Genomic DNA, 21480 nt, shown 5'->3' on the forward strand with positions numbered 1-21480 from the left:
CCGCCCTCCCAGAATTGCGCGGTATTTATCGGTGAATTTGCGCAGGCGCATGGTTTGCCCTGATAACGGTAAATCCGTCTTGACTGTCTCGGTCGGTCCCGGTTGGAGCAAGCTTCGCCCTCGGCATTCATATAGGAGTTGATCGCGCAGAACATGTCAGGTGCGATCATACCAGCACTAATGCACCGGATCCCATCAGAACTCCGCAGTTAAGCGTGCTTGGGCGAGAGTAGTACTAGGATGGGTGACCTCCTGGGAAGTCCTCGTGTTGCACCTCTTTTTCCTCTTTCCTTTTTCCTATTTTAGCCATTTGGCGGTATCTGTGATTCTCAGCAGGATTGGCGGGAGTCTGGATTGGACAGATCCCGAAAAGTTATATGAAATAGACATATGATTTGCATAAATCCGAGTCCTGTGCTAAAAGTTATGTCCCTCCAGAGTTTACGACGCTAAATCCTCAGTTTTTCACCTCTTTCTACACCGATCGGCTCGGCCTTCCGCCCTCCCAGAATTGCGCGGTATTTATCGGTGAATTTGCGCAGGCGCATGGTTTGCCCTGATAACGGTAAATCCGTCTTGACTGTCTCGGTCGGTCCCGGTTGGAGCAAGCTTCGCCCTCGGCATTCATATAGGAGTTGATCGCGCAGAACATGTCAGGTGCGATCATACCAGCACTAATGCACCGGATCCCATCAGAACTCCGCAGTTAAGCGTGCTTGGGCGAGAGTAGTACTAGGATGGGTGACCTCCTGGGAAGTCCTCGTGTTGCACCTCTTTTTCCTCTTTCCTTTTTCCTATTTTAGCCATTTGGCGGTATCTGTGATTCTCAGCAGGATTGGCGGGAGTCTGGATTGGACAGATCCCGAAAAGTTATATGAAATAGACATATGATTTGCATAAATCCGAGTCCTGTGCTAAAAGTTATGTCCCTCCAGAGTTTACGACGCTAAATCCTCAGTTTTTCACCTCTTTCTACACCGATCGGCTCGGCCTTCCGCCCTCCCAGAATTGCGCGGTATTTATCGGTGAATTTGCGCAGGCGCATGGTTTGCCCTGATAACGGTAAATCCGTCTTGACTGTCTCGGTCGGTCCCGGTTGGAGCAAGCTTCGCCCTCGGCATTCATATAGGAGTTGATCGCGCAGAACATGTCAGGTGCGATCATACCAGCACTAATGCACCGGATCCCATCAGAACTCCGCAGTTAAGCGTGCTTGGGCGAGAGTAGTACTAGGATGGGTGACCTCCTGGGAAGTCCTCGTGTTGCACCTCTTTTTCCTCTTTCCTTTTTCCTATTTTAGCCATTTGGCGGTATCTGTGATTCTCAGCAGGATTGGCGGGAGTCTGGATTGGACAGATCCCGAAAAGTTATATGAAATAGACATATGATTTGCATAAATCCGAGTCCTGTGCTAAAAGTTATGTCCCTCCAGAGTTTACGACGCTAAATCCTCAGTTTTTCACCTCTTTCTACACCGATCGGCTCGGCCTTCCGCCCTCCCAGAATTGCGCGGTATTTATCGGTGAATTTGCGCAGGCGCATGGTTTGCCCTGATAACGGTAAATCCGTCTTGACTGTCTCGGTCGGTCCCGGTTGGAGCAAGCTTCGCCCTCGGCATTCATATAGGAGTTGATCGCGCAGAACATGTCAGGTGCGATCATACCAGCACTAATGCACCGGATCCCATCAGAACTCCGCAGTTAAGCGTGCTTGGGCGAGAGTAGTACTAGGATGGGTGACCTCCTGGGAAGTCCTCGTGTTGCACCTCTTTTTCCTCTTTCCTTTTTCCTATTTTAGCCATTTGGCGGTATCTGTGATTCTCAGCAGGATTGGCGGGAGTCTGGATTGGACAGATCCCGAAAAGTTATATGAAATAGACATATGATTTGCATAAATCCGAGTCCTGTGCTAAAAGTTATGTCCCTCCAGAGTTTACGACGCTAAATCCTCAGTTTTTCACCTCTTTCTACACCGATCGGCTCGGCCTTCCGCCCTCCCAGAATTGCGCGGTATTTATCGGTGAATTTGCGCAGGCGCATGGTTTGCCCTGATAACGGTAAATCCGTCTTGACTGTCTCGGTCGGTCCCGGTTGGAGCAAGCTTCGCCCTCGGCATTCATATAGGAGTTGATCGCGCAGAACATGTCAGGTGCGATCATACCAGCACTAATGCACCGGATCCCATCAGAACTCCGCAGTTAAGCGTGCTTGGGCGAGAGTAGTACTAGGATGGGTGACCTCCTGGGAAGTCCTCGTGTTGCACCTCTTTTTCCTCTTTCCTTTTTCCTATTTTAGCCATTTGGCGGTATCTGTGATTCTCAGCAGGATTGGCGGGAGTCTGGATTGGACAGATCCCGAAAAGTTATATGAAATAGACATATGATTTGCATAAATCCGAGTCCTGTGCTAAAAGTTATGTCCCTCCAGAGTTTACGACGCTAAATCCTCAGTTTTTCACCTCTTTCTACACCGATCGGCTCGGCCTTCCGCCCTCCCAGAATTGCGCGGTATTTATCGGTGAATTTGCGCAGGCGCATGGTTTGCCCTGATAACGGTAAATCCGTCTTGACTGTCTCGGTCGGTCCCGGTTGGAGCAAGCTTCGCCCTCGGCATTCATATAGGAGTTGATCGCGCAGAACATGTCAGGTGCGATCATACCAGCACTAATGCACCGGATCCCATCAGAACTCCGCAGTTAAGCGTGCTTGGGCGAGAGTAGTACTAGGATGGGTGACCTCCTGGGAAGTCCTCGTGTTGCACCTCTTTTTCCTCTTTCCTTTTTCCTATTTTAGCCATTTGGCGGTATCTGTGATTCTCAGCAGGATTGGCGGGAGTCTGGATTGGACAGATCCCGAAAAGTTATATGAAATAGACATATGATTTGCATAAATCCGAGTCCTGTGCTAAAAGTTATGTCCCTCCAGAGTTTACGACGCTAAATCCTCAGTTTTTCACCTCTTTCTACACCGATCGGCTCGGCCTTCCGCCCTCCCAGAATTGCGCGGTATTTATCGGTGAATTTGCGCAGGCGCATGGTTTGCCCTGATAACGGTAAATCCGTCTTGACTGTCTCGGTCGGTCCCGGTTGGAGCAAGCTTCGCCCTCGGCATTCATATAGGAGTTGATCGCGCAGAACATGTCAGGTGCGATCATACCAGCACTAATGCACCGGATCCCATCAGAACTCCGCAGTTAAGCGTGCTTGGGCGAGAGTAGTACTAGGATGGGTGACCTCCTGGGAAGTCCTCGTGTTGCACCTCTTTTTCCTCTTTCCTTTTTCCTATTTTAGCCATTTGGCGGTATCTGTGATTCTCAGCAGGATTGGCGGGAGTCTGGATTGGACAGATCCCGAAAAGTTATATGAAATAGACATATGATTTGCATAAATCCGAGTCCTGTGCTAAAAGTTATGTCCCTCCAGAGTTTACGACGCTAAATCCTCAGTTTTTCACCTCTTTCTACACCGATCGGCTCGGCCTTCCGCCCTCCCAGAATTGCGCGGTATTTATCGGTGAATTTGCGCAGGCGCATGGTTTGCCCTGATAACGGTAAATCCGTCTTGACTGTCTCGGTCGGTCCCGGTTGGAGCAAGCTTCGCCCTCGGCATTCATATAGGAGTTGATCGCGCAGAACATGTCAGGTGCGATCATACCAGCACTAATGCACCGGATCCCATCAGAACTCCGCAGTTAAGCGTGCTTGGGCGAGAGTAGTACTAGGATGGGTGACCTCCTGGGAAGTCCTCGTGTTGCACCTCTTTTTCCTCTTTCCTTTTTCCTATTTTAGCCATTTGGCGGTATCTGTGATTCTCAGCAGGATTGGCGGGAGTCTGGATTGGACAGATCCCGAAAAGTTATATGAAATAGACATATGATTTGCATAAATCCGAGTCCTGTGCTAAAAGTTATGTCCCTCCAGAGTTTACGACGCTAAATCCTCAGTTTTTCACCTCTTTCTACACCGATCGGCTCGGCCTTCCGCCCTCCCAGAATTGCGCGGTATTTATCGGTGAATTTGCGCAGGCGCATGGTTTGCCCTGATAACGGTAAATCCGTCTTGACTGTCTCGGTCGGTCCCGGTTGGAGCAAGCTTCGCCCTCGGCATTCATATAGGAGTTGATCGCGCAGAACATGTCAGGTGCGATCATACCAGCACTAATGCACCGGATCCCATCAGAACTCCGCAGTTAAGCGTGCTTGGGCGAGAGTAGTACTAGGATGGGTGACCTCCTGGGAAGTCCTCGTGTTGCACCTCTTTTTCCTCTTTCCTTTTTCCTATTTTAGCCATTTGGCGGTATCTGTGATTCTCAGCAGGATTGGCGGGAGTCTGGATTGGACAGATCCCGAAAAGTTATATGAAATAGACATATGATTTGCATAAATCCGAGTCCTGTGCTAAAAGTTATGTCCCTCCAGAGTTTACGACGCTAAATCCTCAGTTTTTCACCTCTTTCTACACCGATCGGCTCGGCCTTCCGCCCTCCCAGAATTGCGCGGTATTTATCGGTGAATTTGCGCAGGCGCATGGTTTGCCCTGATAACGGTAAATCCGTCTTGACTGTCTCGGTCGGTCCCGGTTGGAGCAAGCTTCGCCCTCGGCATTCATATAGGAGTTGATCGCGCAGAACATGTCAGGTGCGATCATACCAGCACTAATGCACCGGATCCCATCAGAACTCCGCAGTTAAGCGTGCTTGGGCGAGAGTAGTACTAGGATGGGTGACCTCCTGGGAAGTCCTCGTGTTGCACCTCTTTTTCCTCTTTCCTTTTTCCTATTTTAGCCATTTGGCGGTATCTGTGATTCTCAGCAGGATTGGCGGGAGTCTGGATTGGACAGATCCCGAAAAGTTATATGAAATAGACATATGATTTGCATAAATCCGAGTCCTGTGCTAAAAGTTATGTCCCTCCAGAGTTTACGACGCTAAATCCTCAGTTTTTCACCTCTTTCTACACCGATCGGCTCGGCCTTCCGCCCTCCCAGAATTGCGCGGTATTTATCGGTGAATTTGCGCAGGCGCATGGTTTGCCCTGATAACGGTAAATCCGTCTTGACTGTCTCGGTCGGTCCCGGTTGGAGCAAGCTTCGCCCTCGGCATTCATATAGGAGTTGATCGCGCAGAACATGTCAGGTGCGATCATACCAGCACTAATGCACCGGATCCCATCAGAACTCCGCAGTTAAGCGTGCTTGGGCGAGAGTAGTACTAGGATGGGTGACCTCCTGGGAAGTCCTCGTGTTGCACCTCTTTTTCCTCTTTCCTTTTTCCTATTTTAGCCATTTGGCGGTATCTGTGATTCTCAGCAGGATTGGCGGGAGTCTGGATTGGACAGATCCCGAAAAGTTATATGAAATAGACATATGATTTGCATAAATCCGAGTCCTGTGCTAAAAGTTATGTCCCTCCAGAGTTTACGACGCTAAATCCTCAGTTTTTCACCTCTTTCTACACCGATCGGCTCGGCCTTCCGCCCTCCCAGAATTGCGCGGTATTTATCGGTGAATTTGCGCAGGCGCATGGTTTGCCCTGATAACGGTAAATCCGTCTTGACTGTCTCGGTCGGTCCCGGTTGGAGCAAGCTTCGCCCTCGGCATTCATATAGGAGTTGATCGCGCAGAACATGTCAGGTGCGATCATACCAGCACTAATGCACCGGATCCCATCAGAACTCCGCAGTTAAGCGTGCTTGGGCGAGAGTAGTACTAGGATGGGTGACCTCCTGGGAAGTCCTCGTGTTGCACCTCTTTTTCCTCTTTCCTTTTTCCTATTTTAGCCATTTGGCGGTATCTGTGATTCTCAGCAGGATTGGCGGGAGTCTGGATTGGACAGATCCCGAAAAGTTATATGAAATAGACATATGATTTGCATAAATCCGAGTCCTGTGCTAAAAGTTATGTCCCTCCAGAGTTTACGACGCTAAATCCTCAGTTTTTCACCTCTTTCTACACCGATCGGCTCGGCCTTCCGCCCTCCCAGAATTGCGCGGTATTTATCGGTGAATTTGCGCAGGCGCATGGTTTGCCCTGATAACGGTAAATCCGTCTTGACTGTCTCGGTCGGTCCCGGTTGGAGCAAGCTTCGCCCTCGGCATTCATATAGGAGTTGATCGCGCAGAACATGTCAGGTGCGATCATACCAGCACTAATGCACCGGATCCCATCAGAACTCCGCAGTTAAGCGTGCTTGGGCGAGAGTAGTACTAGGATGGGTGACCTCCTGGGAAGTCCTCGTGTTGCACCTCTTTTTCCTCTTTCCTTTTTCCTATTTTAGCCATTTGGCGGTATCTGTGATTCTCAGCAGGATTGGCGGGAGTCTGGATTGGACAGATCCCGAAAAGTTATATGAAATAGACATATGATTTGCATAAATCCGAGTCCTGTGCTAAAAGTTATGTCCCTCCAGAGTTTACGACGCTAAATCCTCAGTTTTTCACCTCTTTCTACACCGATCGGCTCGGCCTTCCGCCCTCCCAGAATTGCGCGGTATTTATCGGTGAATTTGCGCAGGCGCATGGTTTGCCCTGATAACGGTAAATCCGTCTTGACTGTCTCGGTCGGTCCCGGTTGGAGCAAGCTTCGCCCTCGGCATTCATATAGGAGTTGATCGCGCAGAACATGTCAGGTGCGATCATACCAGCACTAATGCACCGGATCCCATCAGAACTCCGCAGTTAAGCGTGCTTGGGCGAGAGTAGTACTAGGATGGGTGACCTCCTGGGAAGTCCTCGTGTTGCACCTCTTTTTCCTCTTTCCTTTTTCCTATTTTAGCCATTTGGCGGTATCTGTGATTCTCAGCAGGATTGGCGGGAGTCTGGATTGGACAGATCCCGAAAAGTTATATGAAATAGACATATGATTTGCATAAATCCGAGTCCTGTGCTAAAAGTTATGTCCCTCCAGAGTTTACGACGCTAAATCCTCAGTTTTTCACCTCTTTCTACACCGATCGGCTCGGCCTTCCGCCCTCCCAGAATTGCGCGGTATTTATCGGTGAATTTGCGCAGGCGCATGGTTTGCCCTGATAACGGTAAATCCGTCTTGACTGTCTCGGTCGGTCCCGGTTGGAGCAAGCTTCGCCCTCGGCATTCATATAGGAGTTGATCGCGCAGAACATGTCAGGTGCGATCATACCAGCACTAATGCACCGGATCCCATCAGAACTCCGCAGTTAAGCGTGCTTGGGCGAGAGTAGTACTAGGATGGGTGACCTCCTGGGAAGTCCTCGTGTTGCACCTCTTTTTCCTCTTTCCTTTTTCCTATTTTAGCCATTTGGCGGTATCTGTGATTCTCAGCAGGATTGGCGGGAGTCTGGATTGGACAGATCCCGAAAAGTTATATGAAATAGACATATGATTTGCATAAATCCGAGTCCTGTGCTAAAAGTTATGTCCCTCCAGAGTTTACGACGCTAAATCCTCAGTTTTTCACCTCTTTCTACACCGATCGGCTCGGCCTTCCGCCCTCCCAGAATTGCGCGGTATTTATCGGTGAATTTGCGCAGGCGCATGGTTTGCCCTGATAACGGTAAATCCGTCTTGACTGTCTCGGTCGGTCCCGGTTGGAGCAAGCTTCGCCCTCGGCATTCATATAGGAGTTGATCGCGCAGAACATGTCAGGTGCGATCATACCAGCACTAATGCACCGGATCCCATCAGAACTCCGCAGTTAAGCGTGCTTGGGCGAGAGTAGTACTAGGATGGGTGACCTCCTGGGAAGTCCTCGTGTTGCACCTCTTTTTCCTCTTTCCTTTTTCCTATTTTAGCCATTTGGCGGTATCTGTGATTCTCAGCAGGATTGGCGGGAGTCTGGATTGGACAGATCCCGAAAAGTTATATGAAATAGACATATGATTTGCATAAATCCGAGTCCTGTGCTAAAAGTTATGTCCCTCCAGAGTTTACGACGCTAAATCCTCAGTTTTTCACCTCTTTCTACACCGATCGGCTCGGCCTTCCGCCCTCCCAGAATTGCGCGGTATTTATCGGTGAATTTGCGCAGGCGCATGGTTTGCCCTGATAACGGTAAATCCGTCTTGACTGTCTCGGTCGGTCCCGGTTGGAGCAAGCTTCGCCCTCGGCATTCATATAGGAGTTGATCGCGCAGAACATGTCAGGTGCGATCATACCAGCACTAATGCACCGGATCCCATCAGAACTCCGCAGTTAAGCGTGCTTGGGCGAGAGTAGTACTAGGATGGGTGACCTCCTGGGAAGTCCTCGTGTTGCACCTCTTTTTCCTCTTTCCTTTTTCCTATTTTAGCCATTTGGCGGTATCTGTGATTCTCAGCAGGATTGGCGGGAGTCTGGATTGGACAGATCCCGAAAAGTTATATGAAATAGACATATGATTTGCATAAATCCGAGTCCTGTGCTAAAAGTTATGTCCCTCCAGAGTTTACGACGCTAAATCCTCAGTTTTTCACCTCTTTCTACACCGATCGGCTCGGCCTTCCGCCCTCCCAGAATTGCGCGGTATTTATCGGTGAATTTGCGCAGGCGCATGGTTTGCCCTGATAACGGTAAATCCGTCTTGACTGTCTCGGTCGGTCCCGGTTGGAGCAAGCTTCGCCCTCGGCATTCATATAGGAGTTGATCGCGCAGAACATGTCAGGTGCGATCATACCAGCACTAATGCACCGGATCCCATCAGAACTCCGCAGTTAAGCGTGCTTGGGCGAGAGTAGTACTAGGATGGGTGACCTCCTGGGAAGTCCTCGTGTTGCACCTCTTTTTCCTCTTTCCTTTTTCCTATTTTAGCCATTTGGCGGTATCTGTGATTCTCAGCAGGATTGGCGGGAGTCTGGATTGGACAGATCCCGAAAAGTTATATGAAATAGACATATGATTTGCATAAATCCGAGTCCTGTGCTAAAAGTTATGTCCCTCCAGAGTTTACGACGCTAAATCCTCAGTTTTTCACCTCTTTCTACACCGATCGGCTCGGCCTTCCGCCCTCCCAGAATTGCGCGGTATTTATCGGTGAATTTGCGCAGGCGCATGGTTTGCCCTGATAACGGTAAATCCGTCTTGACTGTCTCGGTCGGTCCCGGTTGGAGCAAGCTTCGCCCTCGGCATTCATATAGGAGTTGATCGCGCAGAACATGTCAGGTGCGATCATACCAGCACTAATGCACCGGATCCCATCAGAACTCCGCAGTTAAGCGTGCTTGGGCGAGAGTAGTACTAGGATGGGTGACCTCCTGGGAAGTCCTCGTGTTGCACCTCTTTTTCCTCTTTCCTTTTTCCTATTTTAGCCATTTGGCGGTATCTGTGATTCTCAGCAGGATTGGCGGGAGTCTGGATTGGACAGATCCCGAAAAGTTATATGAAATAGACATATGATTTGCATAAATCCGAGTCCTGTGCTAAAAGTTATGTCCCTCCAGAGTTTACGACGCTAAATCCTCAGTTTTTCACCTCTTTCTACACCGATCGGCTCGGCCTTCCGCCCTCCCAGAATTGCGCGGTATTTATCGGTGAATTTGCGCAGGCGCATGGTTTGCCCTGATAACGGTAAATCCGTCTTGACTGTCTCGGTCGGTCCCGGTTGGAGCAAGCTTCGCCCTCGGCATTCATATAGGAGTTGATCGCGCAGAACATGTCAGGTGCGATCATACCAGCACTAATGCACCGGATCCCATCAGAACTCCGCAGTTAAGCGTGCTTGGGCGAGAGTAGTACTAGGATGGGTGACCTCCTGGGAAGTCCTCGTGTTGCACCTCTTTTTCCTCTTTCCTTTTTCCTATTTTAGCCATTTGGCGGTATCTGTGATTCTCAGCAGGATTGGCGGGAGTCTGGATTGGACAGATCCCGAAAAGTTATATGAAATAGACATATGATTTGCATAAATCCGAGTCCTGTGCTAAAAGTTATGTCCCTCCAGAGTTTACGACGCTAAATCCTCAGTTTTTCACCTCTTTCTACACCGATCGGCTCGGCCTTCCGCCCTCCCAGAATTGCGCGGTATTTATCGGTGAATTTGCGCAGGCGCATGGTTTGCCCTGATAACGGTAAATCCGTCTTGACTGTCTCGGTCGGTCCCGGTTGGAGCAAGCTTCGCCCTCGGCATTCATATAGGAGTTGATCGCGCAGAACATGTCAGGTGCGATCATACCAGCACTAATGCACCGGATCCCATCAGAACTCCGCAGTTAAGCGTGCTTGGGCGAGAGTAGTACTAGGATGGGTGACCTCCTGGGAAGTCCTCGTGTTGCACCTCTTTTTCCTCTTTCCTTTTTCCTATTTTAGCCATTTGGCGGTATCTGTGATTCTCAGCAGGATTGGCGGGAGTCTGGATTGGACAGATCCCGAAAAGTTATATGAAATAGACATATGATTTGCATAAATCCGAGTCCTGTGCTAAAAGTTATGTCCCTCCAGAGTTTACGACGCTAAATCCTCAGTTTTTCACCTCTTTCTACACCGATCGGCTCGGCCTTCCGCCCTCCCAGAATTGCGCGGTATTTATCGGTGAATTTGCGCAGGCGCATGGTTTGCCCTGATAACGGTAAATCCGTCTTGACTGTCTCGGTCGGTCCCGGTTGGAGCAAGCTTCGCCCTCGGCATTCATATAGGAGTTGATCGCGCAGAACATGTCAGGTGCGATCATACCAGCACTAATGCACCGGATCCCATCAGAACTCCGCAGTTAAGCGTGCTTGGGCGAGAGTAGTACTAGGATGGGTGACCTCCTGGGAAGTCCTCGTGTTGCACCTCTTTTTCCTCTTTCCTTTTTCCTATTTTAGCCATTTGGCGGTATCTGTGATTCTCAGCAGGATTGGCGGGAGTCTGGATTGGACAGATCCCGAAAAGTTATATGAAATAGACATATGATTTGCATAAATCCGAGTCCTGTGCTAAAAGTTATGTCCCTCCAGAGTTTACGACGCTAAATCCTCAGTTTTTCACCTCTTTCTACACCGATCGGCTCGGCCTTCCGCCCTCCCAGAATTGCGCGGTATTTATCGGTGAATTTGCGCAGGCGCATGGTTTGCCCTGATAACGGTAAATCCGTCTTGACTGTCTCGGTCGGTCCCGGTTGGAGCAAGCTTCGCCCTCGGCATTCATATAGGAGTTGATCGCGCAGAACATGTCAGGTGCGATCATACCAGCACTAATGCACCGGATCCCATCAGAACTCCGCAGTTAAGCGTGCTTGGGCGAGAGTAGTACTAGGATGGGTGACCTCCTGGGAAGTCCTCGTGTTGCACCTCTTTTTCCTCTTTCCTTTTTCCTATTTTAGCCATTTGGCGGTATCTGTGATTCTCAGCAGGATTGGCGGGAGTCTGGATTGGACAGATCCCGAAAAGTTATATGAAATAGACATATGATTTGCATAAATCCGAGTCCTGTGCTAAAAGTTATGTCCCTCCAGAGTTTACGACGCTAAATCCTCAGTTTTTCACCTCTTTCTACACCGATCGGCTCGGCCTTCCGCCCTCCCAGAATTGCGCGGTATTTATCGGTGAATTTGCGCAGGCGCATGGTTTGCCCTGATAACGGTAAATCCGTCTTGACTGTCTCGGTCGGTCCCGGTTGGAGCAAGCTTCGCCCTCGGCATTCATATAGGAGTTGATCGCGCAGAACATGTCAGGTGCGATCATACCAGCACTAATGCACCGGATCCCATCAGAACTCCGCAGTTAAGCGTGCTTGGGCGAGAGTAGTACTAGGATGGGTGACCTCCTGGGAAGTCCTCGTGTTGCACCTCTTTTTCCTCTTTCCTTTTTCCTATTTTAGCCATTTGGCGGTATCTGTGATTCTCAGCAGGATTGGCGGGAGTCTGGATTGGACAGATCCCGAAAAGTTATATGAAATAGACATATGATTTGCATAAATCCGAGTCCTGTGCTAAAAGTTATGTCCCTCCAGAGTTTACGACGCTAAATCCTCAGTTTTTCACCTCTTTCTACACCGATCGGCTCGGCCTTCCGCCCTCCCAGAATTGCGCGGTATTTATCGGTGAATTTGCGCAGGCGCATGGTTTGCCCTGATAACGGTAAATCCGTCTTGACTGTCTCGGTCGGTCCCGGTTGGAGCAAGCTTCGCCCTCGGCATTCATATAGGAGTTGATCGCGCAGAACATGTCAGGTGCGATCATACCAGCACTAATGCACCGGATCCCATCAGAACTCCGCAGTTAAGCGTGCTTGGGCGAGAGTAGTACTAGGATGGGTGACCTCCTGGGAAGTCCTCGTGTTGCACCTCTTTTTCCTCTTTCCTTTTTCCTATTTTAGCCATTTGGCGGTATCTGTGATTCTCAGCAGGATTGGCGGGAGTCTGGATTGGACAGATCCCGAAAAGTTATATGAAATAGACATATGATTTGCATAAATCCGAGTCCTGTGCTAAAAGTTATGTCCCTCCAGAGTTTACGACGCTAAATCCTCAGTTTTTCACCTCTTTCTACACCGATCGGCTCGGCCTTCCGCCCTCCCAGAATTGCGCGGTATTTATCGGTGAATTTGCGCAGGCGCATGGTTTGCCCTGATAACGGTAAATCCGTCTTGACTGTCTCGGTCGGTCCCGGTTGGAGCAAGCTTCGCCCTCGGCATTCATATAGGAGTTGATCGCGCAGAACATGTCAGGTGCGATCATACCAGCACTAATGCACCGGATCCCATCAGAACTCCGCAGTTAAGCGTGCTTGGGCGAGAGTAGTACTAGGATGGGTGACCTCCTGGGAAGTCCTCGTGTTGCACCTCTTTTTCCTCTTTCCTTTTTCCTATTTTAGCCATTTGGCGGTATCTGTGATTCTCAGCAGGATTGGCGGGAGTCTGGATTGGACAGATCCCGAAAAGTTATATGAAATAGACATATGATTTGCATAAATCCGAGTCCTGTGCTAAAAGTTATGTCCCTCCAGAGTTTACGACGCTAAATCCTCAGTTTTTCACCTCTTTCTACACCGATCGGCTCGGCCTTCCGCCCTCCCAGAATTGCGCGGTATTTATCGGTGAATTTGCGCAGGCGCATGGTTTGCCCTGATAACGGTAAATCCGTCTTGACTGTCTCGGTCGGTCCCGGTTGGAGCAAGCTTCGCCCTCGGCATTCATATAGGAGTTGATCGCGCAGAACATGTCAGGTGCGATCATACCAGCACTAATGCACCGGATCCCATCAGAACTCCGCAGTTAAGCGTGCTTGGGCGAGAGTAGTACTAGGATGGGTGACCTCCTGGGAAGTCCTCGTGTTGCACCTCTTTTTCCTCTTTCCTTTTTCCTATTTTAGCCATTTGGCGGTATCTGTGATTCTCAGCAGGATTGGCGGGAGTCTGGATTGGACAGATCCCGAAAAGTTATATGAAATAGACATATGATTTGCATAAATCCGAGTCCTGTGCTAAAAGTTATGTCCCTCCAGAGTTTACGACGCTAAATCCTCAGTTTTTCACCTCTTTCTACACCGATCGGCTCGGCCTTCCGCCCTCCCAGAATTGCGCGGTATTTATCGGTGAATTTGCGCAGGCGCATGGTTTGCCCTGATAACGGTAAATCCGTCTTGACTGTCTCGGTCGGTCCCGGTTGGAGCAAGCTTCGCCCTCGGCATTCATATAGGAGTTGATCGCGCAGAACATGTCAGGTGCGATCATACCAGCACTAATGCACCGGATCCCATCAGAACTCCGCAGTTAAGCGTGCTTGGGCGAGAGTAGTACTAGGATGGGTGACCTCCTGGGAAGTCCTCGTGTTGCACCTCTTTTTCCTCTTTCCTTTTTCCTATTTTAGCCATTTGGCGGTATCTGTGATTCTCAGCAGGATTGGCGGGAGTCTGGATTGGACAGATCCCGAAAAGTTATATGAAATAGACATATGATTTGCATAAATCCGAGTCCTGTGCTAAAAGTTATGTCCCTCCAGAGTTTACGACGCTAAATCCTCAGTTTTTCACCTCTTTCTACACCGATCGGCTCGGCCTTCCGCCCTCCCAGAATTGCGCGGTATTTATCGGTGAATTTGCGCAGGCGCATGGTTTGCCCTGATAACGGTAAATCCGTCTTGACTGTCTCGGTCGGTCCCGGTTGGAGCAAGCTTCGCCCTCGGCATTCATATAGGAGTTGATCGCGCAGAACATGTCAGGTGCGATCATACCAGCACTAATGCACCGGATCCCATCAGAACTCCGCAGTTAAGCGTGCTTGGGCGAGAGTAGTACTAGGATGGGTGACCTCCTGGGAAGTCCTCGTGTTGCACCTCTTTTTCCTCTTTCCTTTTTCCTATTTTAGCCATTTGGCGGTATCTGTGATTCTCAGCAGGATTGGCGGGAGTCTGGATTGGACAGATCCCGAAAAGTTATATGAAATAGACATATGATTTGCATAAATCCGAGTCCTGTGCTAAAAGTTATGTCCCTCCAGAGTTTACGACGCTAAATCCTCAGTTTTTCACCTCTTTCTACACCGATCGGCTCGGCCTTCCGCCCTCCCAGAATTGCGCGGTATTTATCGGTGAATTTGCGCAGGCGCATGGTTTGCCCTGATAACGGTAAATCCGTCTTGACTGTCTCGGTCGGTCCCGGTTGGAGCAAGCTTCGCCCTCGGCATTCATATAGGAGTTGATCGCGCAGAACATGTCAGGTGCGATCATACCAGCACTAATGCACCGGATCCCATCAGAACTCCGCAGTTAAGCGTGCTTGGGCGAGAGTAGTACTAGGATGGGTGACCTCCTGGGAAGTCCTCGTGTTGCACCTCTTTTTCCTCTTTCCTTTTTCCTATTTTAGCCATTTGGCGGTATCTGTGATTCTCAGCAGGATTGGCGGGAGTCTGGATTGGACAGATCCCGAAAAGTTATATGAAATAGACATATGATTTGCATAAATCCGAGTCCTGTGCTAAAAGTTATGTCCCTCCAGAGTTTACGACGCTAAATCCTCAGTTTTTCACCTCTTTCTACACCGATCGGCTCGGCCTTCCGCCCTCCCAGAATTGCGCGGTATTTATCGGTGAATTTGCGCAGGCGCATGGTTTGCCCTGATAACGGTAAATCCGTCTTGACTGTCTCGGTCGGTCCCGGTTGGAGCAAGCTTCGCCCTCGGCATTCATATAGGAGTTGATCGCGCAGAACATGTCAGGTGCGATCATACCAGCACTAATGCACCGGATCCCATCAGAACTCCGCAGTTAAGCGTGCTTGGGCGAGAGTAGTACTAGGATGGGTGACCTCCTGGGAAGTCCTCGTGTTGCACCTCTTTTTCCTCTTTCCTTTTTCCTATTTTAGCCATTTGGCGGTATCTGTGATTCTCAGCAGGATTGGCGGGAGTCTGGATTGGACAGATCCCGAAAAGTTATATGAAATAGACATATGATTTGCATAAATCCGAGTCCTGTGCTAAAAGTTATGTCCCTCCAGAGTTTACGACGCTAAATCCTCAGTTTTTCACCTCTTTCTACACCGATCGGCTCGGCCTTCCGCCCTCCCAGAATTGCGCGGTATTTATCGGTGAATTTGCGCAGGCGCATGGTTTGCCCTGATAACGGTAAATCCGTCTTGACTGTCTCGGTCGGTCCCGGTTGGAGCAAGCTTCGCCCTCGGCATTCATATAGGAGTTGATCGCGCAGAACATGTCAGGTGCGATCATACCAGCACTAATGCACCGGATCCCATCAGAACTCCGCAGTTAAGCGTGCTTGGGCGAGAGTAGTACTAGGATGGGTGACCTCCTGGGAAGTCCTCGTGTTGCACCTCTTTTTCCTCTTTCCTTTTTCCTATTTTAGCCATTTGGCGGTATCTGTGATTCTCAGCAGGATTGGCGGGAGTCTGGATTGGACAGATCCCGAAAAGTTATATGAAATAGACATATGATTTGCATAAATCCGAGTCCTGTGCTAAAAGTTATGTCCCTCCAGAGTTTACGACGCTAAATCCTCAGTTTTTCACCTCTTTCTACACCGATCGGCTCGGCCTTCCGCCCTCCCAGAATTGCGCGGTATTTATCGGTGAATTTGCGCAGGCGCATGGTTTGCCCTGATAACGGTAAATCCGTCTTGACTGTCTCGGTCGGTCCCGGTTGGAGCAAGCTTCGCCCTCGGCATTCATATAGGAGTTGATCGCGCAGAACATGTCAGGTGCGATCATACCAGCACTAATGCACCGGATCCCATCAGAACTCCGCAGTTAAGCGTGCTTGGGCGAGAGTAGTACTAGGATGGGTGACCTCCTGGGAAGTCCTCGTGTTGCACCTCTTTTTCCTCTTTCCTTTTTCCTATTTTAGCCATTTGGCGGTATCTGTGATTCTCAGCAGGATTGGCGGGAGTCTGGATTGGACAGATCCCGAAAAGTTATATGAAATAGACATATGATTTGCATAAATCCGAGTCCTGTGCTAAAAGTTATGTCCCTCCAGAGTTTACGACGCTAAATCCTCAGTTTTTCACCTCTTTCTACACCGATCGGCTCGGCCTTCCGCCCTCCCAGAATTGCGCGGTATTTATCGGTGAATTTGCGCAGGCGCATGGTTTGCCCTGATAACGGTAAATCCGTCTTGACTGTCTCGGTCGGTCCCGGTTGGAGCAAGCTTCGCCCTCGGCATTCATATAGGAGTTGATCGCGCAGAACATGTCAGGTGCGATCATACCAGCACTAATGCACCGGATCCCATCAGAACTCCGCAGTTAAGCGTGCTTGGGCGAGAGTAGTACTAGGATGGGTGACCTCCTGGGAAGTCCTCGTGTTGCACCTCTTTTTCCTCTTTCCTTTTTCCTATTTTAGCCATTTGGCGGTATCTGTGATTCTCAGCAGGATTGGCGGGAGTCTGGATTGGACAGATCCCGAAAAGTTATATGAAATAGACATATGATTTGCATAAATCCGAGTCCTGTGCTAAAAGTTATGTCCCTCCAGAGTTTACGACGCTAAATCCTCAGTTTTTCACCTCTTTCTACACCGATCGGCTCGGCCTTCCGCCCTCCCAGAATTGCGCGGTATTTATCGGTGAATTTGCGCAGGCGCATGGTTTGCCCTGATAACGGTAAATCCGTCTTGACTGTCTCGGTCGGTCCCGGTTGGAGCAAGCTTCGCCCTCGGCATTCATATAGGAGTTGATCGCGCAGAACATGTCAGGTGCGATCATACCAGCACTAATGCACCGGATCCCATCAGAACTCCGCAGTTAAGCGTGCTTGGGCGAGAGTAGTACTAGGATGGGTGACCTCCTGGGAAGTCCTCGTGTTGCACCTCTTTTTCCTCTTTCCTTTTTCCTATTTTAGCCATTTGGCGGTATCTGTGATTCTCAGCAGGATTGGCGGGAGTCTGGATTGGACAGATCCCGAAAAGTTATATGAAATAGACATATGATTTGCATAAATCCGAGTCCTGTGCTAAAAGTTATGTCCCTCCAGAGTTTACGACGCTAAATCCTCAGTTTTTCACCTCTTTCTACACCGATCGGCTCGGCCTTCCGCCCTCCCAGAATTGCGCGGTATTTATCGGTGAATTTGCGCAGGCGCATGGTTTGCCCTGATAACGGTAAATCCGTCTTGACTGTCTCGGTCGGTCCCGGTTGGAGCAAGCTTCGCCCTCGGCATTCATATAGGAGTTGATCGCGCAGAACATGTCAGGTGCGATCATACCAGCACTAATGCACCGGATCCCATCAGAACTCCGCAGTTAAGCGTGCTTGGGCGAGAGTAGTACTAGGATGGGTGACCTCCTGGGAAGTCCTCGTGTTGCACCTCTTTTTCCTCTTTCCTTTTTCCTATTTTAGCCATTTGGCGGTATCTGTGATTCTCAGCAGGATTGGCGGGAGTCTGGATTGGACAGATCCCGAAAAGTTATATGAAATAGACATATGATTTGCATAAATCCGAGTCCTGTGCTAAAAGTTATGTCCCTCCAGAGTTTACGACGCTAAATCCTCAGTTTTTCACCTCTTTCTACACCGATCGGCTCGGCCTTCCGCCCTCCCAGAATTGCGCGGTATTTATCGGTGAATTTGCGCAGGCGCATGGTTTGCCCTGATAACGGTAAATCCGTCTTGACTGTCTCGGTCGGTCCCGGTTGGAGCAAGCTTCGCCCTCGGCATTCATATAGGAGTTGATCGCGCAGAACATGTCAGGTGCGATCATACCAGCACTAATGCACCGGATCCCATCAGAACTCCGCAGTTAAGCGTGCTTGGGCGAGAGTAGTACTAGGATGGGTGACCTCCTGGGAAGTCCTCGTGTTGCACCTCTTTTTCCTCTTTCCTTTTTCCTATTTTAGCCATTTGGCGGTATCTGTGATTCTCAGCAGGATTGGCGGGAGTCTGGATTGGACAGATCCCGAAAAGTTATATGAAATAGACATATGATTTGCATAAATCCGAGTCCTGTGCTAAAAGTTATGTCCCTCCAGAGTTTACGACGCTAAATCCTCAGTTTTTCACCTCTTTCTACACCGATCGGCTCGGCCTTCCGCCCTCCCAGAATTGCGCGGTATTTATCGGTGAATTTGCGCAGGCGCATGGTTTGCCCTGATAACGGTAAATCCGTCTTGACTGTCTCGGTCGGTCCCGGTTGGAGCAAGCTTCGCCCTCGGCATTCATATAGGAGTTGATCGCGCAGAACATGTCAGGTGCGATCATACCAGCACTAATGCACCGGATCCCATCAGAACTCCGCAGTTAAGCGTGCTTGGGCGAGAGTAGTACTAGGATGGGTGACCTCCTGGGAAGTCCTCGTGTTGCACCTCTTTTTCCTCTTTCCTTTTTCCTATTTTAGCCATTTGGCGGTATCTGTGATTCTCAGCAGGATTGGCGGGAGTCTGGATTGGACAGATCCCGAAAAGTTATATGAAATAGACATATGATTTGCATAAATCCGAGTCCTGTGCTAAAAGTTATGTCCCTCCAGAGTTTACGACGCTAAATCCTCAGTTTTTCACCTCTTTCTACACCGATCGGCTCGGCCTTCCGCCCTCCCAGAATTGCGCGGTATTTATCGGTGAATTTGCGCAGGCGCATGGTTTGCCCTGATAACGGTAAATCCGTCTTGACTGTCTCGGTCGGTCCCGGTTGGAGCAAGCTTCGCCCTCGGCATTCATATAGGAGTTGATCGCGCAGAACATGTCAGGTGCGATCATACCAGCACTAATGCACCGGATCCCATCAGAACTCCGCAGTTAAGCGTGCTTGGGCGAGAGTAGTACTAGGATGGGTGACCTCCTGGGAAGTCCTCGTGTTGCACCTCTTTTTCCTCTTTCCTTTTTCCTATTTTAGCCATTTGGCGGTATCTGTGATTCTCAGCAGGATTGGCGGGAGTCTGGATTGGACAGATCCCGAAAAGTTATATGAAATAGACATATGATTTGCATAAATCCGAGTCCTGTGCTAAAAGTTATGTCCCTCCAGAGTTTACGACGCTAAATCCTCAGTTTTTCACCTCTTTCTACACCGATCGGCTCGGCCTTCCGCCCTCCCAGAATTGCGCGGTATTTATCGGTGAATTTGCGCAGGCGCATGGTTTGCCCTGATAACGGTAAATCCGTCTTGACTGTCTCGGTCGGTCCCGGTTGGAGCAAGCTTCGCCCTCGGCATTCATATAGGAGTTGATCGCGCAGAACATGTCAGGTGCGATCATACCAGCACTAATGCACCGGATCCCATCAGAACTCCGCAGTTAAGCGTGCTTGGGCGAGAGTAGTACTAGGATGGGTGACCTCCTGGGAAGTCCTCGTGTTGCACCTCTTTTTCCTCTTTCCTTTTTCCTATTTTAGCCATTTGGCGGTATCTGTGATTCTCAGCAGGATTGGCGGGAGTCTGGATTGGACAGATCCCGAAAAGTTATATGAAATAGACATATGATTTGCATAAATCCGAGTCCTGTGCTAAAAGTTATGTCCCTCCAGAGTTTACGACGCTAAATCCTCAGTTTTTCACCTCTTTCTACACCGATCGGCTCGGCCTTCCGCCCTCCCAGAATTGCGCGGTATTTATCGGTGAATTTGCGCAGGCGCATGGTTTGCCCTGATAACGGTAAATCCGTCTTGACTGTCTCGGTCGGTCCCGGTTGGAGCAAGCTTCGCCCTCGGCATTCATATAGGAGTTGATCGCGCAGAACATGTCAGGTGCGATCATACCAGCACTAATGCACCGGATCCCATCAGAACTCCGCAGTTAAGCGTGCTTGGGCGAGAGTAGTACTAGGATGGGTGACCTCCTGGGAAGTCCTCGTGTTGCACCTCTTTTTCCTCTTTCCTTTTTCCTATTTTAGCCATTTGGCGGTATCTGTGATTCTCAGCAGGATTGGCGGGAGTCTGGATTGGACAGATCCCGAAAAGTTATATGAAATAGACATATGATTTGCATAAATCCGAGTCCTGTGCTAAAAGTTATGTCCCTCCAGAGTTTACGACGCTAAATCCTCAGTTTTTCACCTCTTTCTACACCGATCGGCTCGGCCTTCCGCCCTCCCAGAATTGCGCGGTATTTATCGGTGAATTTGCGCAGGCGCATGGTTTGCCCTGATAACGGTAAATCCGTCTTGACTGTCTCGGTCGGTCCCGGTTGGAGCAAGCTTCGCCCTCGGCATTCATATAGGAGTTGATCGCGCAGAACATGTCAGGTGCGATCATACCAGCACTAATGCACCGGATCCCATCAGAACTCCGCAGTTAAGCGTGCTTGGGCGAGAGTAGTACTAGGATGGGTGACCTCCTGGGAAGTCCTCGTGTTGCACCTCTTTTTCCTCTTTCCTTTTTCCTATTTTAGCCATTTGGCGGTATCTGTGATTCTCAGCAGGATTGGCGGGAGTCTGGATTGGACAGATCCCGAAAAGTTATATGAAATAGACATATGATTTGCATAAATCCGAGTCCTGTGCTAAAAGTTATGTCCCTCCAGAGTTTACGACGCTAAATCCTCAGTTTTTCACCTCTTTCTACACCGATCGGCTCGGCCTTCCGCCCTCCCAGAATTGCGCGGTATTTATCGGTGAATTTGCGCAGGCGCATGGTTTGCCCTGATAACGGTAAATCCGTCTTGACTGTCTCGGTCGGTCCCGGTTGGAGCAAGCTTCGCCCTCGGCATTCATATAGGAGTTGATCGCGCAGAACATGTCAGGTGCGATCATACCAGCACTAATGCACCGGATCCCATCAGAACTCCGCAGTTAAGCGTGCTTGGGCGAGAGTAGTACTAGGATGGGTGACCTCCTGGGAAGTCCTCGTGTTGCACCTCTTTTTCCTCTTTCCTTTTTCCTATTTTAGCCATTTGGCGGTATCTGTGATTCTCAGCAGGATTGGCGGGAGTCTGGATTGGACAGATCCCGAAAAGTTATATGAAATAGACATATGATTTGCATAAATCCGAGTCCTGTGCTAAAAGTTATGTCCCTCCAGAGTTTACGACGCTAAATCCTCAGTTTTTCACCTCTTTCTACACCGATCGGCTCGGCCTTCCGCCCTCCCAGAATTGCGCGGTATTTATCGGTGAATTTGCGCAGGCGCATGGTTTGCCCTGATAACGGTAAATCCGTCTTGACTGTCTCGGTCGGTCCCGGTTGGAGC

General features: G+C 49.7%; 43 non-coding genes across 43 annotated transcripts; all 43 read left to right on the plus strand.

The window, feature by feature from the left end:
• The first annotated feature begins 158 nt into the window (after window positions 1-158).
• Window positions 159-277, plus strand: LOC113859868. The gene has a single exon (XR_003503629.1). It is a non-coding gene; the product is annotated as a 5S ribosomal RNA (ribosomal RNA).
• Window positions 278-655: 378 nt separating this feature from the next.
• On the plus strand, window positions 656-774 carry LOC113859875. Its single transcript, XR_003503630.1, has one exon. It is a non-coding gene; the product is annotated as a 5S ribosomal RNA (ribosomal RNA).
• A 378-nt stretch (window positions 775-1152) lies between these two features.
• Window positions 1153-1271, plus strand: LOC113859889. The gene has a single exon (XR_003503632.1). It is a non-coding gene; the product is annotated as a 5S ribosomal RNA (ribosomal RNA).
• Window positions 1272-1649: 378 nt separating this feature from the next.
• LOC113859896 lies at window positions 1650-1768 on the plus strand. Its single transcript, XR_003503633.1, has one exon. It is a non-coding gene; the product is annotated as a 5S ribosomal RNA (ribosomal RNA).
• A 378-nt stretch (window positions 1769-2146) lies between these two features.
• On the plus strand, window positions 2147-2265 carry LOC113859902. The gene has a single exon (XR_003503634.1). It is a non-coding gene; the product is annotated as a 5S ribosomal RNA (ribosomal RNA).
• A 378-nt stretch (window positions 2266-2643) lies between these two features.
• On the plus strand, window positions 2644-2762 carry LOC113859907. Its single transcript, XR_003503635.1, has one exon. It is a non-coding gene; the product is annotated as a 5S ribosomal RNA (ribosomal RNA).
• A 378-nt stretch (window positions 2763-3140) lies between these two features.
• Window positions 3141-3259, plus strand: LOC113859915. The gene has a single exon (XR_003503636.1). It is a non-coding gene; the product is annotated as a 5S ribosomal RNA (ribosomal RNA).
• A 378-nt stretch (window positions 3260-3637) lies between these two features.
• On the plus strand, window positions 3638-3756 carry LOC113859923. The gene has a single exon (XR_003503637.1). It is a non-coding gene; the product is annotated as a 5S ribosomal RNA (ribosomal RNA).
• Window positions 3757-4134: 378 nt separating this feature from the next.
• On the plus strand, window positions 4135-4253 carry LOC113859929. Its single transcript, XR_003503638.1, has one exon. It is a non-coding gene; the product is annotated as a 5S ribosomal RNA (ribosomal RNA).
• Window positions 4254-4631: 378 nt separating this feature from the next.
• LOC113859938 lies at window positions 4632-4750 on the plus strand. Its single transcript, XR_003503639.1, has one exon. It is a non-coding gene; the product is annotated as a 5S ribosomal RNA (ribosomal RNA).
• A 378-nt stretch (window positions 4751-5128) lies between these two features.
• On the plus strand, window positions 5129-5247 carry LOC113859944. Its single transcript, XR_003503640.1, has one exon. It is a non-coding gene; the product is annotated as a 5S ribosomal RNA (ribosomal RNA).
• A 378-nt stretch (window positions 5248-5625) lies between these two features.
• Window positions 5626-5744, plus strand: LOC113859950. Its single transcript, XR_003503641.1, has one exon. It is a non-coding gene; the product is annotated as a 5S ribosomal RNA (ribosomal RNA).
• Window positions 5745-6122: 378 nt separating this feature from the next.
• LOC113859966 lies at window positions 6123-6241 on the plus strand. The gene has a single exon (XR_003503643.1). It is a non-coding gene; the product is annotated as a 5S ribosomal RNA (ribosomal RNA).
• Window positions 6242-6619: 378 nt separating this feature from the next.
• LOC113859972 lies at window positions 6620-6738 on the plus strand. The gene has a single exon (XR_003503644.1). It is a non-coding gene; the product is annotated as a 5S ribosomal RNA (ribosomal RNA).
• Window positions 6739-7116: 378 nt separating this feature from the next.
• Window positions 7117-7235, plus strand: LOC113859978. The gene has a single exon (XR_003503645.1). It is a non-coding gene; the product is annotated as a 5S ribosomal RNA (ribosomal RNA).
• A 378-nt stretch (window positions 7236-7613) lies between these two features.
• Window positions 7614-7732, plus strand: LOC113859985. The gene has a single exon (XR_003503646.1). It is a non-coding gene; the product is annotated as a 5S ribosomal RNA (ribosomal RNA).
• A 378-nt stretch (window positions 7733-8110) lies between these two features.
• Window positions 8111-8229, plus strand: LOC113859992. Its single transcript, XR_003503647.1, has one exon. It is a non-coding gene; the product is annotated as a 5S ribosomal RNA (ribosomal RNA).
• A 378-nt stretch (window positions 8230-8607) lies between these two features.
• On the plus strand, window positions 8608-8726 carry LOC113860000. The gene has a single exon (XR_003503648.1). It is a non-coding gene; the product is annotated as a 5S ribosomal RNA (ribosomal RNA).
• Window positions 8727-9104: 378 nt separating this feature from the next.
• On the plus strand, window positions 9105-9223 carry LOC113860008. The gene has a single exon (XR_003503649.1). It is a non-coding gene; the product is annotated as a 5S ribosomal RNA (ribosomal RNA).
• A 378-nt stretch (window positions 9224-9601) lies between these two features.
• On the plus strand, window positions 9602-9720 carry LOC113860015. The gene has a single exon (XR_003503650.1). It is a non-coding gene; the product is annotated as a 5S ribosomal RNA (ribosomal RNA).
• A 378-nt stretch (window positions 9721-10098) lies between these two features.
• Window positions 10099-10217, plus strand: LOC113860023. Its single transcript, XR_003503651.1, has one exon. It is a non-coding gene; the product is annotated as a 5S ribosomal RNA (ribosomal RNA).
• Window positions 10218-10595: 378 nt separating this feature from the next.
• Window positions 10596-10714, plus strand: LOC113860030. Its single transcript, XR_003503652.1, has one exon. It is a non-coding gene; the product is annotated as a 5S ribosomal RNA (ribosomal RNA).
• A 378-nt stretch (window positions 10715-11092) lies between these two features.
• On the plus strand, window positions 11093-11211 carry LOC113860044. The gene has a single exon (XR_003503654.1). It is a non-coding gene; the product is annotated as a 5S ribosomal RNA (ribosomal RNA).
• A 378-nt stretch (window positions 11212-11589) lies between these two features.
• On the plus strand, window positions 11590-11708 carry LOC113860050. The gene has a single exon (XR_003503655.1). It is a non-coding gene; the product is annotated as a 5S ribosomal RNA (ribosomal RNA).
• Window positions 11709-12086: 378 nt separating this feature from the next.
• LOC113860055 lies at window positions 12087-12205 on the plus strand. Its single transcript, XR_003503656.1, has one exon. It is a non-coding gene; the product is annotated as a 5S ribosomal RNA (ribosomal RNA).
• Window positions 12206-12583: 378 nt separating this feature from the next.
• On the plus strand, window positions 12584-12702 carry LOC113860063. The gene has a single exon (XR_003503657.1). It is a non-coding gene; the product is annotated as a 5S ribosomal RNA (ribosomal RNA).
• A 378-nt stretch (window positions 12703-13080) lies between these two features.
• Window positions 13081-13199, plus strand: LOC113860070. Its single transcript, XR_003503658.1, has one exon. It is a non-coding gene; the product is annotated as a 5S ribosomal RNA (ribosomal RNA).
• A 378-nt stretch (window positions 13200-13577) lies between these two features.
• LOC113860077 lies at window positions 13578-13696 on the plus strand. Its single transcript, XR_003503659.1, has one exon. It is a non-coding gene; the product is annotated as a 5S ribosomal RNA (ribosomal RNA).
• A 378-nt stretch (window positions 13697-14074) lies between these two features.
• On the plus strand, window positions 14075-14193 carry LOC113860085. The gene has a single exon (XR_003503660.1). It is a non-coding gene; the product is annotated as a 5S ribosomal RNA (ribosomal RNA).
• A 378-nt stretch (window positions 14194-14571) lies between these two features.
• Window positions 14572-14690, plus strand: LOC113860089. Its single transcript, XR_003503661.1, has one exon. It is a non-coding gene; the product is annotated as a 5S ribosomal RNA (ribosomal RNA).
• A 378-nt stretch (window positions 14691-15068) lies between these two features.
• Window positions 15069-15187, plus strand: LOC113860091. The gene has a single exon (XR_003503662.1). It is a non-coding gene; the product is annotated as a 5S ribosomal RNA (ribosomal RNA).
• Window positions 15188-15565: 378 nt separating this feature from the next.
• Window positions 15566-15684, plus strand: LOC113860094. The gene has a single exon (XR_003503663.1). It is a non-coding gene; the product is annotated as a 5S ribosomal RNA (ribosomal RNA).
• Window positions 15685-16062: 378 nt separating this feature from the next.
• On the plus strand, window positions 16063-16181 carry LOC113860101. The gene has a single exon (XR_003503665.1). It is a non-coding gene; the product is annotated as a 5S ribosomal RNA (ribosomal RNA).
• A 378-nt stretch (window positions 16182-16559) lies between these two features.
• LOC113860108 lies at window positions 16560-16678 on the plus strand. Its single transcript, XR_003503666.1, has one exon. It is a non-coding gene; the product is annotated as a 5S ribosomal RNA (ribosomal RNA).
• A 378-nt stretch (window positions 16679-17056) lies between these two features.
• Window positions 17057-17175, plus strand: LOC113860113. The gene has a single exon (XR_003503668.1). It is a non-coding gene; the product is annotated as a 5S ribosomal RNA (ribosomal RNA).
• Window positions 17176-17553: 378 nt separating this feature from the next.
• Window positions 17554-17672, plus strand: LOC113860119. The gene has a single exon (XR_003503669.1). It is a non-coding gene; the product is annotated as a 5S ribosomal RNA (ribosomal RNA).
• Window positions 17673-18050: 378 nt separating this feature from the next.
• LOC113860127 lies at window positions 18051-18169 on the plus strand. The gene has a single exon (XR_003503670.1). It is a non-coding gene; the product is annotated as a 5S ribosomal RNA (ribosomal RNA).
• A 378-nt stretch (window positions 18170-18547) lies between these two features.
• LOC113860134 lies at window positions 18548-18666 on the plus strand. Its single transcript, XR_003503674.1, has one exon. It is a non-coding gene; the product is annotated as a 5S ribosomal RNA (ribosomal RNA).
• A 378-nt stretch (window positions 18667-19044) lies between these two features.
• LOC113860139 lies at window positions 19045-19163 on the plus strand. The gene has a single exon (XR_003503675.1). It is a non-coding gene; the product is annotated as a 5S ribosomal RNA (ribosomal RNA).
• Window positions 19164-19541: 378 nt separating this feature from the next.
• On the plus strand, window positions 19542-19660 carry LOC113860145. Its single transcript, XR_003503676.1, has one exon. It is a non-coding gene; the product is annotated as a 5S ribosomal RNA (ribosomal RNA).
• A 378-nt stretch (window positions 19661-20038) lies between these two features.
• On the plus strand, window positions 20039-20157 carry LOC113860152. The gene has a single exon (XR_003503677.1). It is a non-coding gene; the product is annotated as a 5S ribosomal RNA (ribosomal RNA).
• A 378-nt stretch (window positions 20158-20535) lies between these two features.
• Window positions 20536-20654, plus strand: LOC113860157. Its single transcript, XR_003503678.1, has one exon. It is a non-coding gene; the product is annotated as a 5S ribosomal RNA (ribosomal RNA).
• Window positions 20655-21032: 378 nt separating this feature from the next.
• LOC113860170 lies at window positions 21033-21151 on the plus strand. The gene has a single exon (XR_003503686.1). It is a non-coding gene; the product is annotated as a 5S ribosomal RNA (ribosomal RNA).
• Window positions 21152-21480: the final 329 nt, after the last annotated feature.

The sequence above is a fragment of the Abrus precatorius genome, unplaced genomic scaffold (genome assembly GCF_003935025.1).
Source record: "Abrus precatorius isolate BTA unplaced genomic scaffold, Abrus_2018 Scaffold1, whole genome shotgun sequence".
NCBI lineage: Eukaryota > Viridiplantae > Streptophyta > Magnoliopsida > Fabales > Fabaceae > Abrus > Abrus precatorius.